The sequence below is a fragment of the Canis lupus genome, chromosome 33 (assembly GCF_011100685.1).
Source record: "Canis lupus familiaris isolate Mischka breed German Shepherd chromosome 33, alternate assembly UU_Cfam_GSD_1.0, whole genome shotgun sequence".
NCBI lineage: Eukaryota > Metazoa > Chordata > Mammalia > Carnivora > Canidae > Canis > Canis lupus.
Genome location: NC_049254.1, coordinates 6,815,184 through 6,832,129, shown reverse-complemented (window position 1 = coordinate 6,832,129; position 16,946 = coordinate 6,815,184). Strand labels below are relative to the sequence as shown.

The window sequence follows — 16,946 nt, the reverse complement described above, 5'->3', positions numbered from 1 at the left end:
CCACCTTTCATCTCCCTGCCAAATGCACTTCTGGAGCACAGGCATCTTCCTCCCACTAGCAAGTTAGTCTCATAAGTCTGTAAATAAACTGAGTGTCTTCTCATTTCCTTGCCTGCTAGTGGATCACCAGTTTTTGGCCGGGGACGTCATCCTGGTCTTCTGGGTGTATCAATGAGAAGAAACCACCTTTGGGCTAAGCTTCCTTCTCCCTCATAAGACTATCTTGAGATTGGCCTCAGGTCAGTTCAGTCTTTCAACCCATCTCCTTAGTTTTCCATTCTTCTTTATTCCATTTCTTTGCCCCTGAAATAGCTCCATTGTTTTGCAGCCCTTAAACCCTGACGACCTTTACTCATGAGACTTTTTAGGACTGTTTGCCATCAACCCATCATTCCATTTCTGGGTTAAAGCTATTCTGATTTCCTCATGGTTTTACTACTTGTAATTCGCCTTCTTCATAGAATCGTCAAAGTAACTTTTCTAAAATACTTACTTTCATACCACTTTCTCACTTAAGGACCTATAATGTCTTCTTATTGCGTATTAGATAAACTATAAATACCTCTTCCTTATATGTAAAGCCCTATGTCATTTGACTCTTCTTCAGTTATTACCTTAGTTTCCTTTACTAGTCCTTGAGTAGATTCTCTGATCTAGTCATGCCATTTCTATTATCCCAGCTGGTCTTGTCCCCCACGTGTCCCAGAAAACACACACACACACACTCTCTCTCAAAATACAGTTTTCTCTCTACATCTGAAACTAATGATGTACTATATGTTGGCTAATTGAATTTAAATTTTTAAAAAAACACCAATTTCCTTCTGTCTATTCGAGGAGGAGAGCCCATTCCTCTTGGGATGTCCTTTGCTATTCAGATTCCATTCCATTAAGTTAAATTTCTTTAAAAATCATCTCCAAAAAGCTGTCTGTTGCTCAGTTTCATCCCAATGGAACTTCTCAATAATCTTGGAATATATAATCTTCTATGGAATCTTGGAATCCCAGGGCTGGATTCAGTTGTAGCTCATATCAGCTTTAAGCATTGCCTCCCACAGCAGCTTTAAGAGATTCATCTTTCATTCTTCCTTCCAACTTGGTACTGGACTAGCCACTCTGATGGCTGTGAATGAAAGATAAAAGAAGGTGCCTGTTTCTTAAGAACCTTAAGCCCTTTCAGATATGGGAGACAGAAACAGGTCAGTTACAAGGGCCTTCTGTACAAGGCAGGGTGATCACACGGGAGAAGGTGACTGACACCGAGCAGTAGGGAAGAGGAGGTGATGCTTGAGCTGTGTTTTGAGGGGTGAGAGGAGGAACTATGCAGGAGACATGTCAGAGCATTCCCAGCAAAGGAGCAGCATGGAATGGTCTTTCACTTTCTGAATCTAGCGTGCGTCCAGTCTAGTGTGCATCCAGTCAGCACTACACTACCTCACAATGACCTGGAATTAACTTCTTGTTTGACAAAAATCTCAATTTCCTCCAAACAGATGATGATTTATTTTTAAAGGAGAAGGGTCCTATTTTCTGTGGCTTTTGTATCCTTCACATTATCTAGTAGTATTGAATACAAAGTAGGTGCTATTTTGTGTTTTGTTTTAACATAAAGGAATGCCTCAGACTCATTGTGATGATGGACTTGCCCTGCTTGTCTAGCACTCTGAATTCCAACGATTATTCTTGCTGCCTGTGTCTCCTGTATCCATTCTTCTGTTTTCTTTGTGACCAATACCGTGTGCATACAAGATGATTGGTCCATATTATGGAAGTCTTAGCTGTGGAATGAAAAAGAACTAACTGGTCTAAATGGGAGTGGAAGCTGTGGTCTTTGAGCTTCCAGATTGATGGTTTAAGCAAGTGAGAGTAAATCAGCCACAGACTGGTGACACTTGCTTATGGAATGGTTTCGAATAATTCTTTTGTAATATCCTAGACATAAGTTATGATCGTTTTAAGCTTGATGAGTCGTCCCATCGGGATTCTTTCCTTGTCAGTGATGCTTTTTAAACCTTTAGGTTCTTGAAGCAAGTTCTGCTCTGTTCTATAGCTCTATTCACCACTATCTCCCCTCAGGGAATTTGGCACTAGCGTGGCAAACTAAATAGTATAGAGTATTTGAAGATTGGTTTCTTGTGGAGGAAGAGAGGTTTGTGGCAGTGTTTTTCTTTTATGATGGATGTGATAGTGTGATAGATGAAGCAGCTGTTTGTCCCCTAGTATCTTCCCTTCTTCCATGTCAAGAGAATCCTAATTTTCAGCCGGGCATGTTGTTACCCTGAATAAATATTCAATTTCCCTCACTCTCCTGGTAGCTTTGGGCAGTGTGACTAAATTCAGAGCAATACGATGTGGGAGGATGTAATGTAAGCAACTACTGGCTTGAATTCTTTAATTAGGGAGCCTGCCCTCCCCTTCCTGATTTTTTTCACCTTCCCACTGTGGAATATAGCTGTGATGGTTAGCTGTCCTGGACTTTGGGGATGAGGGCAACACCTTTGGGATGGAAAAGCAGCTAGATAGAAGGAACCTGGGGCTCTCACTAGAACTACCACATGAGCCCTGGACTGCTGATGCTTGGAACTATTATGTCAAAGAGAAATAATTGTCCTGTTTAAGCTGTGATTATTGTCGGTCTCTGTTTCAGAGCTCCTTAGTATACCAGGGGATAGAAAAAGTATGAGGTTCAGTGTCAGTTGAGTGATATGAATAAGATGAGAAACATACTTTTAAAGATATTTAATAAGTCTTTTTTTCAAATCAGTACAAAAATTTAAATACAAAAATGATTTGCTATTGACAAGTCTCAAATCTATCATGGAAACTCAAAAAAAAAAAAAGTCACCAGTTTTTTATAGAGCACCTTTCATGGTTTTCTATAAAATATTTGAGAACAGTCACCCACTATAGACATTCTTTTCCTCTGTGGGATGTCATACTGCATTAAAACTCTGTGTTTAAATAACATAATGCCAGTTTGGTCCATTTCACATGGAAAAGTTCTAGTTGATTTTGAATTAAATAGGGATTATAACACTATCCCTAGACTTTTGAGCATGTGGTTGTTTCATCTGTTTTTACACTAATGTGTTAACATGATGTGCAACACTTAAAAGGGAAACAGACACATAGATAATTATTTAAAATTCTTTTTTTAAATTATATGGAGTAATTCATTTAGCTCTGAGATTAGCACCATTGTAGAATACACAGTATCTGGCATAGATTTTGCTCCTTCCCTATCTAAAAGTTAGAAGCATATGCCTGATAATATACACACTCACGCACATTATATATATATATATATATTTATATTTAGGCAATTGAGTAACAACCAATAAATAAGTTGGAAGGTATTTTTAAAAGTGAAATTTGGTCTTAACTAAAGAGGTACTGTCTTTCATACCTGGTGGAAATAAAAAGCCCATACATGTACAGATAAATACGGATTTATGGATCAGCTGATCTGACTTGCTTCCAAGCCATTTCAATGCAGCTATTCAGCAGAAGGAGCCTAATGGATCCCTGTTGCCTCCATAGTCATCAGTCCAAAACCAGCATCCTCAAGACCAACCTGAAGGATGTTTGACCATATAGATGCTGTCTGCTTTGAAAATGAAGTTTGGGTCGGAAAATGAAGTTTGGGTCAGAAATCTTTTGATGGGAAAAGTTTGTCATAGAATTAGCAGTGCCCTGGTAATGAATTCATTTCTCTTAAGAAATCGAGAAGAAAAGGTGCTCGTATACCATATAGGGGAAAGACACCTATTAGGCTGAGGAGAATTTTCTTGATGGTTAAAATGATTCAGATTTGACATAGACACATTTCCATGTGTGTTTATACCGTATTTATTTGTGTATTTTTCCACCTGTACCTTTCCCCTCAATTTCTTACTCTTAATTTTGAGGAACAGAACATTCTACTACCATAGCCCCACATTATTTCCCACAGTGGCTTTATAGTATCAGCAGCAGACTCATAGCTGACTGAAATAGTTTGCCCACGTTTTGAGACCAGATTTGAATGCCCGCAGCAGTTAGTATGTACCTAAGTGAAAACCTGGAAGGATACTTATTTTTCTCTTTAAACCTATATTGACTCTTGCCTTGCACTGAGTATGAGGTGCCCGAAGTACGGGCTCTTACTGCCCTCTGACATTTCAGATAGCTCTTCCACAGGTTGCTTCTAAAGAAAGAGTTCTTTTCCTACAATTTTAGTACCTACACTAGGAAGTAGTATATCCCATTTCTAAATTTAAAACTTCAGAAATCGTTTTTTCTTTTTTCTCTTTTTTTTTTTCCCAAAAAAACTACTTTCCTATATAATTCTGAAACTCTGAAACTTTTTTTCTTCTCAAATAAAAGATGGCTTGGATTTTGAAAACTGGCTTTGGAACCTCAGACGATATGCCAACTTGCATATATCCTGTACCAGGAAATTTCTTCAAAATTCAGTAGCTACTGAAAAATACTGATCACCCCTTCAAGAGCGAAACCTCATTGTAGTCATTTGTATGGTAGGCAAAGGAGGCGGATTTTTATATGCATGTAAACGCAATTAAAAATTGCTATTAATAATGAACATTCCACAATACTGGAAAATTATTTTTTCCTTGTGACTTCCACATGTTTTATATTAATTGGGTCATTGTGGAAGTTACATGGTGGGAAGAAAAAAAAATTACAGAAAATGAAACAAAAAGGATCCTCGAGAAATAAGTGAATTAATTCCTGCTCCTGTCTCCCACCTGGTTTTTTAGCTCCTGTCTTATATCCCCCAAATGGCTCATCCAGTGCGAAGCACACAGGGTTTGCTGAGTAAATAACACAGCAGGCAATTGGCTCATTTGTTCTTTTAGAGACACGAGATAACACAATTCTGAGTAGGACTCATGTTGATAAAAGACCTGGTCTCTGACAGGCAGGAAATAGCCCTTGGACTAACACCCTACTGCTCCCCCTGACTCCTTCCCATCGGGACTATAACACAGCAGAACTGCTTCCCCACCTTCCCTGACAAAACACCCTCCCATATACAGAGGAAATTATGCAAGTAAATACGGTATATATACTTGTTATCATTAACATTTCTTTAAGCCATATTTATAAATCTTTAAACAATGTGAGCAAGTGACTTTTCATTAGCTATGATCTTTCATACTGAAATATTTTGACTGATCTGAATAAGCAGGTTATCATGGAAGCATATAACAATACAACAGCTAATATGATTCCAGTGGGTACAACACAAGTGTCAGTACTTGATACATAAATCTATCCCATCATTTTTAATTATAGGCTGCTATGCAGAGCATTTAACATGCATCTTAGTTTTTATTTGTACATGATGGTTCAGATTTTCACTTAAATATGACTTTCCAACTATATAAATGTTTTGAAGCAATTATGTTTTTCATTTGGATCTTTTCGGTGCGTCATTTTCTTTTCTTCTATTAAATCTCTCTTTCTTTTCTTTTTTTTTACATGGGATATAATAAATATCCTGAAAAGGAGGAATGGACGTACTGCCCCGCATACAGTCCTGCAGCCTGTTCTGAGGGCAGTTGGAGGAACACTCGGTCTCCGGGCCTGAGCAGCAGCACCGCACTCCCAGATGCCTGGTCCAGAAAGCCCTTTTTGTACTCATCGTACGTGTACATCATGGGCTCGTTGTTCTTGAACAGAGCAACCCACACATTGCCCCCCTTGCAGTGAACATGGTATGCAAAGTAGTAGACCCCAGGGACCTCGCAGGTGAAGATGCCCGTTTGTGGGTTGTAGTTCTGTCTGCCGTTATAGAGCAGTTTGTCAAACTTCACTGGGGCCCCCACAGGTGGGAAAGGCGCAGTCAGCTCAGCTGTGAAGGCAGGCATCTCGTAGGCTGGCCCTCCGTTCTTGCCTTTCTTAGCCCCATAGGCATGGGGGGTTTCACTCCATCGATTCCCAGCCCCATATCTGGCAGATACTCTCCATGGGGTGGTGGTGTCGGGGGCATCACAGCTGGGGCCCCTGGGGGCCCTGGAGGGCCTGGGGGCCCTGGAAGGCCCGGCTGGCCTTGAGGACCAAGGGCACCAGGCTTCCCTGGGGGCCCATGAAGTCCTGCTACTCCAGGCTTCCCTACTCCAGGGAACCCAGGGGGCCCTGGGATGCCTGGTTCCCCTTTTGGGCCTGGCATTCCAGGTGGTCCAATGGGCCCACTGGGGCCTGCGATCCCTGGGATGCCTGGAGGGCCCTGTAGACCCTGATCCCCTGGGATTCCTGGTTCTCCCTTTGGTCCAAGCAACCCTGGAGCCCCAGGGACCCCTGGTAACCCTTTGTGCCCAGCTTCCCCCTTGGGCCCTATGGGACCTGGCAAGCCCCTCATGCCAGGGGGCCCTACTTCACCAAGGAAACCTGGCTTTCCTGGGAAGCCTTGAAGCCCTGGCTCACCCTTGGGACCTGGTGGCCCCTGTGGCCCTACAATGCCACCTTCTCCCTTGGGTCCGGGAAAACCAATAGCACCTGGAGGACCCATAGGACCTGGGATCCCAGGCAGGCCTGGCTCTCCTGGGGGGCCCCCCATTCCAGGGGCACCGACTGGTCCTTTCTCCCCTCTTGGTCCTAGAGCCCCAGGAAGACCCCCTATGCCCTTGTCACCCTTGGGTCCTGGGAAGCCCGGTTTCCCAATCCCTGGAAGGCCTGGAGGTCCTGGCAGCCCTGGCAGTCCTTGCTCCCCTTTGCCACCTGGAAATCCTGGCTGGCCAGGGATCCCATCCTGGCCTGGCTTTCCAACTCCAGGCATCCCAGGAGGCCCTTGAACTCCTGGGACCCCAACAGGGCCTTGGGGCCCAGGTTCCCCTGGAGGACCTGGCTTTCCCAGGGGGCCTTGGGGCCCAGGGAAGCCTGTCACTCCTGGTTTACCCACCCCGGGAAGTCCAACAGGGCCAGGGGGGCCATGCATCCCTGGAGGACCCTTTAGGCCTGGCAGACCTGGCATCCCGAAGCCCTTCTCTCCTTTCGGACCCTGAAGGCCTGGAGGTCCCGGGGGACCTTTGGGTCCTCGCTCTCCCTTTGCACCTGGCTGCCCCGGTAGCCCTGGCCCACCTGGTTTTCCAATGCCAGGAAGTCCGTGAGGCCCTGGAGGTCCTTGCGGCCCTGGGATCCCCATAGGCCCGATCTCCCCTTTGGGTCCAATGTCACCTTTTGCCCCTGGCATTCCCATGGCTCCTGGCTTTCCTGGCATCCCAGGCATACCTGGTTTTCCAATTCCTGGGTATCCCTGTGGCCCTGGTTTTCCTTTGGTTCCAGGTATCCCATGACCTGGTAAGCCGGGGGGCCCCGGGGGTCCTCTTGGGCCGGGCTCTCCACGGGGGCCTTGCTCCCCTCGTAAACTGGCTAATGGTATTTCTAGTAGGAGAGAGGGACAGAGAGAGTGGGGGGGGGGGGAAGAGAGAGAAATTAGTATTTATTATTCCTTATTGAAGAAGTCATGACGATCACTACTTAGTTCTGACACCTCAGCCCATCACTGACTGAGAGGAGAGACCAGGAACCATGTGTTCGTCTTCCAGGACTCTGATATCAGGACTTACACAGCAGTTAAGCTAATAATTGCTTTGTCCTGTTTGAAATACCATTTAGAGAATGGGTATCTGTAGCTGCTCTTATCAGCACTGGTTCAAGTTAAATAAAGCTAAAAAGTAATGAAGAAACATGTTTCCAAGTACAAAACTCCCAAGTTTCCTTATGGTTGTGTTCATTATGAAGATTTTGGAAAATTCAAAAGAACGGTAAAGAAAAATCAAAGTTGCCTATAATCACCTGACATTTGTATGTATTTCCATGCCATGTGTTCTAGGTGTGTGTATGTATGTGCGTACACGTGCATGTGTGTGTATTTTAAACAATGGAGTCATTCTCCATTTTTATTACTTTTTTTTACTTAATGCTATATTTTTCCACATCTTTGATTTTTTTTATATAATAATTTATGGCTAAATACTATTTTCTCTTGTGTTGAAATATAGTCTAATGATAGTAATTATCATGTAGATTCAGGGAAGGATAGAAGCATTTTATCTTATAGGTGGTTTAATAACATCTTCTACATGGCGCATCTGGGTGGCTCAGTCAGTTGAGTGGCTGACTCTTAATTTTATCTCGGGTAATAATCTCAGGGTCATGGGATCAAGCCCCACCTAGGGCTCCATGCATAGCAGGGAGTCTGCTTGAGATTCTCTCCCTCTATTCCTCCCCTGCTTGGATGTGCACACACGTACAATCTCTCTCTTTCTCTCTCTCTCAAATAAATAAATCTTAAAAAAATAAAATAAAATAGGGATGCCTGGTGGCTCAAGCAGTTGAGCACCTGCCTTCTGCCCAGGGCATGATCCTGGAGTCCCGGGATCAAGTCCTACATCGGGTTCCCTGCAGGGAGCCTGCTTCTCCCTCTCTCTGCCTATGTCTCTGCCTCTCTCTGTGTCTCTTATGAATAGGTAAATAAAATCTTTAAAAAATAAAATAAAAATAAATAAATAAATAACATCTTTCCCATCAGTCCTCTAGACCAAATATGTATGCTTAGTATCTTTAATGTGCTATAGGATTTCCAGAGTCTCGTGGGAATTCAAATTTTTAATAAATTATTTCTCATTTGCAAATTAGGTTTAAAACAAGAGAAGTGAATAAGATACTTTAAGTTGACAAGCAGTGTGGAGAAGGAGCTGAGCTGGAAAGAACAGAAAGTTCTTTTTGGCCTTGAAATGAGGTCTGGACTGGGCCACTTCAGTGTCTCTGCTTGCCTCTCTGTGCAGTAAGGCTAATACGAGCATACTACATGATTAGATGATAGATGTGAGAGACATTAGGCTTTCACAAATGATCAAAATACAAAGCACATCTTTCTCACTATGATTATGCTGTCTTTTGGAGCAAAACAATTCTATATAGTAGTATCTTGTATACTACTGAAATGAAATGAAATGAATGATAGTTTTATTTTAACCAACAGTCATATCTGAATCTTGACCATTATATTTTTCACTGAGCTACTCTCAGGGAACAAATGAACCATAGAACTCGTATTCTTAGCAAATGCTCCCAATGCAGTCTGGTTCCCATCAGAATGAGTTCAGGAAATGCCAAAAGCCAGGCAGGCCACTTAAGAAAGGAAGGAAAACAAATAGTTGAGATAATCTCCTAAGTGGACGATCAGCTCCTAAAGAGAAGAAGATTGGGGATACCTCATTTATGCTAGGTTGATATTCTAATACTATTAGGGTATGTTCTTTCTAAGCAGTGAATTATGCAGCTACTATATCAAGAGTGTCTGGAGCAAGGTCATATCTTCTCATCAGGAGTCCTTGGTGTCCAGCACGGTGCCCGGAACATACCCCGCTCCTAGCTAAGGTTTCTTTTTTTTTTTTTTTTTTTTCTAGCTAAGGTTTCTTGAATGACCAGTTATAGCAACTCAAAGTTTGTTACTTACCTATGCCTTTGATTTTCTCAACAAATCTTAACTTTACAGATGAAGAAAAAGTAGTTTCAGAGAGGTTTGTTTTTTGTTTTGGGTTTTTTTTTTTTTTTTTTTTTTAGTTGAAATGCCGCGTAGCGGCGGGAGCGCCCCGAGCACGTGGTGTGTTGTCGTCGGCGTGTCCGGCCCACACTCGTGTAGCGTGAGTGGTGCCCCGGGATGACGCGCGCAAGGACCTTGGGCTGCCGTGAATGCTGGGCTTTCGCCGCAGAGTTTGTGTTCTGCCCTTTGCGCACGAGTGGGTCCAGAGAGCGTTGACTGGTTCGGAAGTGCTCGACCCGTGAACACTTAGCGGGCCCCGAGCGATGCGAAGGTCCGTGGACCCCCCTTCACGTCCTCCTCCGCTGCGAGCCGGCGCGCCTTGTTGGAGCGGGAGAAGCGAGTCCGTTGCTGCTTATCTGCAGGTAATGGACCCACGGGACTCCGTGTCTCATCTCCACGTGGAATTGGCCAGAGACGGAGCGACAGGCCATCGAGAAGAACTTGATAAGAGAGACGAGGACCGGTGACGCAGGTGATGATGTTCTGCCCCCCACTAACCTGGGATATAAAACAGAGACCCGCGACGAATCGGTCTTGCTGCCGTAGACGGACGAAATCACACGGGAGTCCGCCTCACGCAATTCCAGATAGGAAATCTCTCACCTTCAAACGGGTGCAGTGCAAATTGTGACAACCCACTTGGAAAAGCGGTTATGAACACCTTTGGACAGTTCACCTGCGCGCCTTACGGACCAGCGAGCTCCACGTCTAAATAATCCACACTTGGGAAACTCGTGAATACGCTACAATAGTCACAGCTTGCACTGTGGTCTAGCACAGACGTGGAAACAACCGAAATGTGTTTTTCTATAAGAAGATGTGCGCTACGTTATGGTTATATAGTCGTAAAATGAAGCATAGTAACTTAATCAACGCACGTATGACGTGTATATCTTTTGGAAACGTAATGGTGAGTTTTAAAATTCCGAGTTTCAGTCGCCGTTTTATATAAAGTTCAGATACATGGAAACCACATTGGTTTAGCCCCCAAATACATAATGATTTAAAGGAAAGAGAGTGTAAACACAAAATTTAGGTAATTGAGTAAACCAGGCAGTGGGATTAAGAGGTACAAGGTAAATGTACGTTATTGCAAATGTCCCCATGTACAGTGAGATTCCTAGATGTGCTAAATTATTATGCTTTGTAAATTTAAGCATGTTACATAATTTTTAAGTATCTAATACTATTTGTTCCATGATTAAAAGATAAGGGACAATCCTTATAGAGAAAAGTGCAGTTTCATAGAGTTAAATGAGGTGCTATTTAAAAACTCACTAAGAAGTCCATTAAGACTGAATACTTAAATGACACTCTCAAGTTTCCAGACGGTTCTGGCTGCCTTTCCCAATGTGAGTTCCATTTTCCCACTGACCCTGGTCTTATCCCAGGATCACGTCTCCTCTTGTGCCTTGGGATCCCAACCCCTTTTGTCTTCTAATCCTCATTCTACTTACTTGAGTTAAGTGGCAGCACCGTCCTCCCGATTGCATTGTCATCTGATTCCCTGGTAAGTTTGGGAGGCATCAATCTCCAGAATATATCCCAAATGTAACCATTTAACCATCCTTCCCATTACGTCCACCACCACAACCTTGGTCTGGGTAAGTCATCTCTCCTCTGAGCCACTGTAATAGCTTCCTATACCTGCTTTCTCTTAGCTTTTCTCCTGTCCCCCTCCCCCCCCCCGCACGTGGGCGACCACCAGCAAGTAGTCAGAACTCATATGTCACTCCTCTTATTCTTGAGGCCCTGTCTATCACGCACCCACTTCCAGTCACCCTCCTTGGGGATTAGAATTGTGTCCTCTCCTATTCACCGCCTGGCCCTAGGACACAAACAGTACCTAGTACATTAAGAACCTGATAATATAGACTGCCTGACTGCATTTGAACTTCCTTTACATTCTGATTGCTTTATTTACTTACTAACACTGTTAAGATTGTTTCCCAATCAGCTCTCTTTTTGGAGACAGAAAAAAGTCAGCAAACTAAGGCCCCTCAGCCAAATGCAGCCCTAGACCTATTTTGTTTCTACTGAAGAGATAGTTTTTACATTTGTCAATGCAATTGCTCAAGAATGAACAGATAATACATAATGACCAGAAAGGGAGGAAAGAAAAAAAGGAAAGAAAGTAAAGTGCACCAGAGCCAGTGTCCCTAATTATGTATGACACTCAAAAATCCGTTACAGAAGGTCCGTTACAGAAGAAAGCTTATTGCCCCCAGATTATTTTGACTAGCCAACCTAAGTTGTACCTCTAGTGTTCTGTTATCAGTGAATTGGCATCTTAATTTATAAACTAGTCATAAAATTTCATAACCCCAGTATTTGATCATGTCATCTACCCTGGAGAACTCATGTGAACACAGATCTTTGTCTGTTTCCTCTTTGTGTTTGATATCTAAATGAGTATTATGAAGTTTTAGAAGAGGAAGCATTCCCCTTTCCGTGGGGGCACAGAGAAGCCTTATAAAGGAGGTGGTACTGAACTTGACCTCATCAATGTTAATAATTGATTGGCGTGTTGGGGACAATTCCGTTAACCTTACTGGCTTCACTTGCTCAGAAAGGGAATAACTAGATTATTTCTTGCATTCTCCTCCCCTCCAGCAAGAATACGACTCCCTCTAATCAGAAGAGGGCCCCTCTCACCAAAACCTTACCATTCCGGCACCATGAATTTTTACTTCCAGCCGCCTGACTTGTGAAAAAGACGCTTCTTTTGTTGTTGACGCTGTCGATCTATGGTAATGTGTGTGGCAGCTGCAATGACTAAGACACTTGCACCTCCACTGTGCAGATATCAGGTGGAGGAGGAGAGACCAAAGAGCCCGGTGGAGAATGGCTAGAGAAGGAGGGTGGCAGAGCCAGGCCGCGTGTGTCATGGACTCAAGGAGAAGGAGTGTCCCCACACCAGGGTGTACGCTCAGAGTGAAGAAGAGAGAGGAAATTCTAAGGGTCAGGTTTCTCGCAGGGATGAACCGTTGGAAGATCAGAGCCCACGGGAATACAATCTGCATGATCAGGACTGCTTCATACAATGAGAGTTATGGCATTCCTGTCTGTAGCTTTCTATTTCTCAATGAAATTCTGAGACCTATATTTCTAGATAGTAGTTCCATTCTGACTGTGGTAGAATTTCCTTCAAAGATTTAGTAAAATGCAAACTCCTGGGTACTAACCTCCCAGAAGGTTCTGATTGACTAAGTCGGAGGAGGGACTTAGAAAACCAATTCAAGAATGTTCTGGAGATCCCATGCACTGCCAGTTAGGGGACTTTTGACTTAAATGCCATTTTAGTGCAAAAATGACAGAGGAGAAATGAATCTGTTAGATTTGCCATGATCTCTTTCTGCTAGTGTTTTTTGATTTCATCTAGTGAACCCTTTGTAGTATTGTCCCAGTAAATAACCACTGAAACACCCTCGCATCTCTCCCTTCCCCATGCCACCATCTTTCAAAAAGCTTGATTGAAACCAAGGGTTCACTTGGAATTTTATTTATAACATAGTTCATCAGAGGACCCGGGTGGCTCATTAGTTTAGCGCCTGCTCGTCCCAGGGTTTGAGCCTGGATCCTGGGATCAAGTCCCACCATTGGGTTCCTTTCGCCTGCATGAGCCTGCTTCTCTCCCTCTGCCTGTGTCTCTGCTTCTCTCGGATCCGTCCTTTCTTTCTTCTGTGTGTCTCATGAATAAAGAACTAAAATCTTAAAAAAAAAAAAAAAGAAACAACCATAGTTCACATCTAGATTTGATTTATGTATGTGGTTTTAGGGTGATCCATTTAACTTTTTCTGTGGGATAAGCATAGTCCTAACCCCATTCTTTAAACAGTCTTTCCTTTCGGCAGTAATATCTCTCATCCTACACCCAAGTGATCTGTGTTTTTCTGGGGCAGTTTTATGACCTCATGCTCTGCTCCACTCCACTGCTCAGTGTCTCACTTAGCCTTTTCATTATTTTCTATCCGTTATCTCTTTGTGTTTACATTCAAGATAACTGCCAGTTCCACAGTCCTCAGTTTATAACAATGTGCATGCTAAACCCATAGATTTAAATAAATTGTATATATTCCTGAGGAAAACATCCTGTATTCTCCTTTCCTCTCACACCAATTCAAACTCCCCGTGCTTCTGACACTATGTGTGGGTTTTTTCATCACATCAAGCTAAAAATTTTTTTCCCCCTTTCCCCCCCCCCCCCTCTACTCTCCTTGTGCTTGTCACCTGTGGCTTCTGGTCTTGACCTACTGGTTTATAATCAGAGGTTTCCCTGACCCCCTTGTTGGATTGGTCCATTTGCTAGAACTGAAATACTTATGTTTATCAGTTTATTATATAATGGATCATATGAACAGAAAGATGAGATATCTAATGAGGTCCCCAGCACAAAGGTCCCAAGCACAGGAGCTTGGGTTCTCCATGCAGTTTTGGGTGTGCCTCCTCCGACACGTTAATGTGTTCACCAACCTGGGAGCTCTCTTAACACCATACTTATGGGTAATGTATGGAGGCTTCATCATGTTGCATGACTCATCATTAACTTAGTCTCCACTCCTTTCTCTTTCCCTGGAAGATGGTGAGTGACTGAAGGTTCTCCGTGCTTTGAATTATGAATTTTGGTCTTTCTGGTGACCAGCTGCCACCAGCAGGCCCACCAGTGACACTTTCTTAGGAACAAAAAACAGACTCTCCTATCATGACAGAATTCCAAGATTAGATTGTCTGTGTCGAGGAACAGAGCAAAAACCAAATATTAGAACAAGATGTTTCTTTTGGCCCTTATCACTTAGGAAATTTCCTCTTGTTTTAGGAGCTCAGTGCCAGGAACTGGGGACAGAGACATAGTCGTGTTTTCAAAACTTCCCTCTTTCATAGGACTCTGAAGCAGTACTGTGAACGCTTGCTCCATATTCCCTTGTTCCATGTCTAAGCTTCCTTTCTGTCTGTGGTAGACCACTTTCGTCATGCTGACGCTTCCCCTCCCTAAAGAGCCTAATCTGCTTCTCTGACACCATGGAGCTTGCTGAGCCCAAGATTTAAAGAAGTTATGCTCCACCGAGGCAACTCGCAACAAAAGGGATGGGCATTAGTAGATAATTGCTCTATTTTCCTATCCTTTGATGGACCGTCTGATATCCACTTTACACAGCTTCGTAATGTTCCAAGATGGAGACTTTAATGGCCTCTCTTCTCTGTATTTCCCACTTCTTTTCTCCACGCTTACTTGTGCTTCCTGATATCACCATCCAAATAATCACCTGCACCCACGCTGCCTTAGGTGTCTGCTTGGAACAATCTAGCTAGATAGTTTGGAATGGGTGAAATACCCTGAAAGCAGCCCTCAATACCAAGTTTTTGGAATCTGTGTTCTCTTGATCAGATGGCAACAAAATGTGTTGGTAGTTGGGTAAAAAAATAAAATAACACCCTCTGGTGTACTGTAGCAAGCTCAATGACTAATACATAGTCACTTTAACTGTGGAGATTGGATGACTTACAGGTTGAACAGAAACTTGTGTGCGGTACTGCTTCAAGCACTAAAGATCTAGGGCCTTGTAATTACAAAGATTGTGGAGTTGGGTGGTTGTTGACTGCTATCAAGCTTTGGGAACATAATGATAGTGTTCTTATCAATCTGAACATGCTGAGAACGCCAGAAATTCTCCATGACAGTGTTCAGAAAGTTCTTTGTCTCTTCTTGAAACCAGAAATTATACTGTACTTTAAATTCCGGCCCAGAATTTGAATATTCTTGATATTAGAATAGATTCTCTTATTATATTGTTAGGTTTTATAAGAGATTGACTGCACAGACTGACATGTTCCGCTATGTCAAGTCCTAAAGGGGAAGGAGAGAGGACTACTCTGACTGAGATGACGGAATTGGGCACATGTTGCCTTGGGTCTCCTAACCTCTGGGTTCCGGCCTTCTGGGAATACAGAGAAGGATCTTTGCCCCGTTCTGAGGAAAACGCCTCCCTAGACTCCATTCAAGCTTTATCTTAGTTTCCTCACAGCTGATATGAGCCCTTAAACCTTCCTCTCATTGGTTTCTTCACCATAACCAGGTTAGACCTCAGCACAAGTGGTGAAAATAGAAGAATTCTAGTACATAGGAACTGTTTCACAAGAAAAGTCACAGATAGCATATCAACAGACAAAAGAATTTCATAGGTATAGATCGTGAGGTCTTGAATCCCCAGTGTTAAGCTGAGATAGAGAGGTAGTGATAGGAATTACTCTCCAGTGGCTGATTATTTACTTCTCCTAATCCTAACACCCTGTAAGAATGTTCCCGTGAGCTTGAACACACTGGTACTCTATAGTAAAGGAGAATTCAGAGCTGCTGGGCAGATTATAAGGAAAGGGTCAGGAGATCGCAGAGTATGGGTTTGTAGAATGGGTTTATTTTGTGTGGACCTACCGCTGACTGTTTCCCTGGGAAAGCCAGAAAACATCCTTTACTAAGGAGTAAGATTTTGAGTGTGATTATGAATTAATGTAGTTAGGGGCTCAATGGGTAAATGGTGAATGCAGGCCAGAGATGACAGTACGAGATCCCTTTCAGTCAGTGACGATGAATTTCAGAATACAAAGGTAGTTGGCAGCACGTCTTTCTCTCCTAATATCACTAAATAGAATCTTTCAAAAAAGGCTTTTAAAGGGCATTTAATCTTGGGCAAGCCCCGGTCTCAGGGTGTGATCCTGGAGACACCGATTAAGTCCCACGTCAGGCTCCCTGCCTTGAAGCCTCTTCTCCGCTTTCTGTGTCTCTCCACTCTCTCTCTCTCTCTGAATAAATAAAATCTAAAATAAAAATTAAAAAGGGCATTTTCAAATGCCAGTGGATCCCGGTGACTCAGCGGCTACCGTTTTGAGAAAAAGGGCCCAGAGTTGTAGGCTTGATACAATCTTCTTTGTCCACTCACTTCATAATGATGTGGCAACTCCCAAGGTGCCAGGGTGCCAGGTGAATGCTGTGGGAATCTGACTGGACCTAATGGGGAATCACAGCACAAACTCTAGGGTTCTAGAGTAAGGCCATGCCTCCACACTCACCATTAAAAAAGCAATTACTACATGATACTGACTCTAGTAGAAACTGAGCATGTTTTGACACTTGAAATTTCACTGATTATATGACTGCCCTCATGATCTGGTTTGGTAGGTTGGGTGCACACATCAACAGTTACTGAACACTAGAAATGGTTGTTACATGAAGTCACTCTATCAGGCCCAGAAGTTATAAAGAAGTTGAACCCCACGTCTCTGTTGTATCCTCACCTCACACCGGTGCTCATGGGTGTCCCTGTGACCAGCTGATGATAGAGAAAAATACTAAAGACTGGTTCAACTTGGGTATATTGATGAGAACTGAAAATGACTG

The 16,946-nt window shown here is 43.2% G+C and overlaps 1 pseudogene; it reads right to left on the bottom strand.

Moving 5' to 3' along the window:
- Positions 1-2,724: 2,724 nt before the first annotated feature.
- LOC119877851 lies at positions 2,725-7,396 on the bottom strand (annotated as a pseudogene).
- Positions 7,397-16,946: the final 9,550 nt, after the last annotated feature.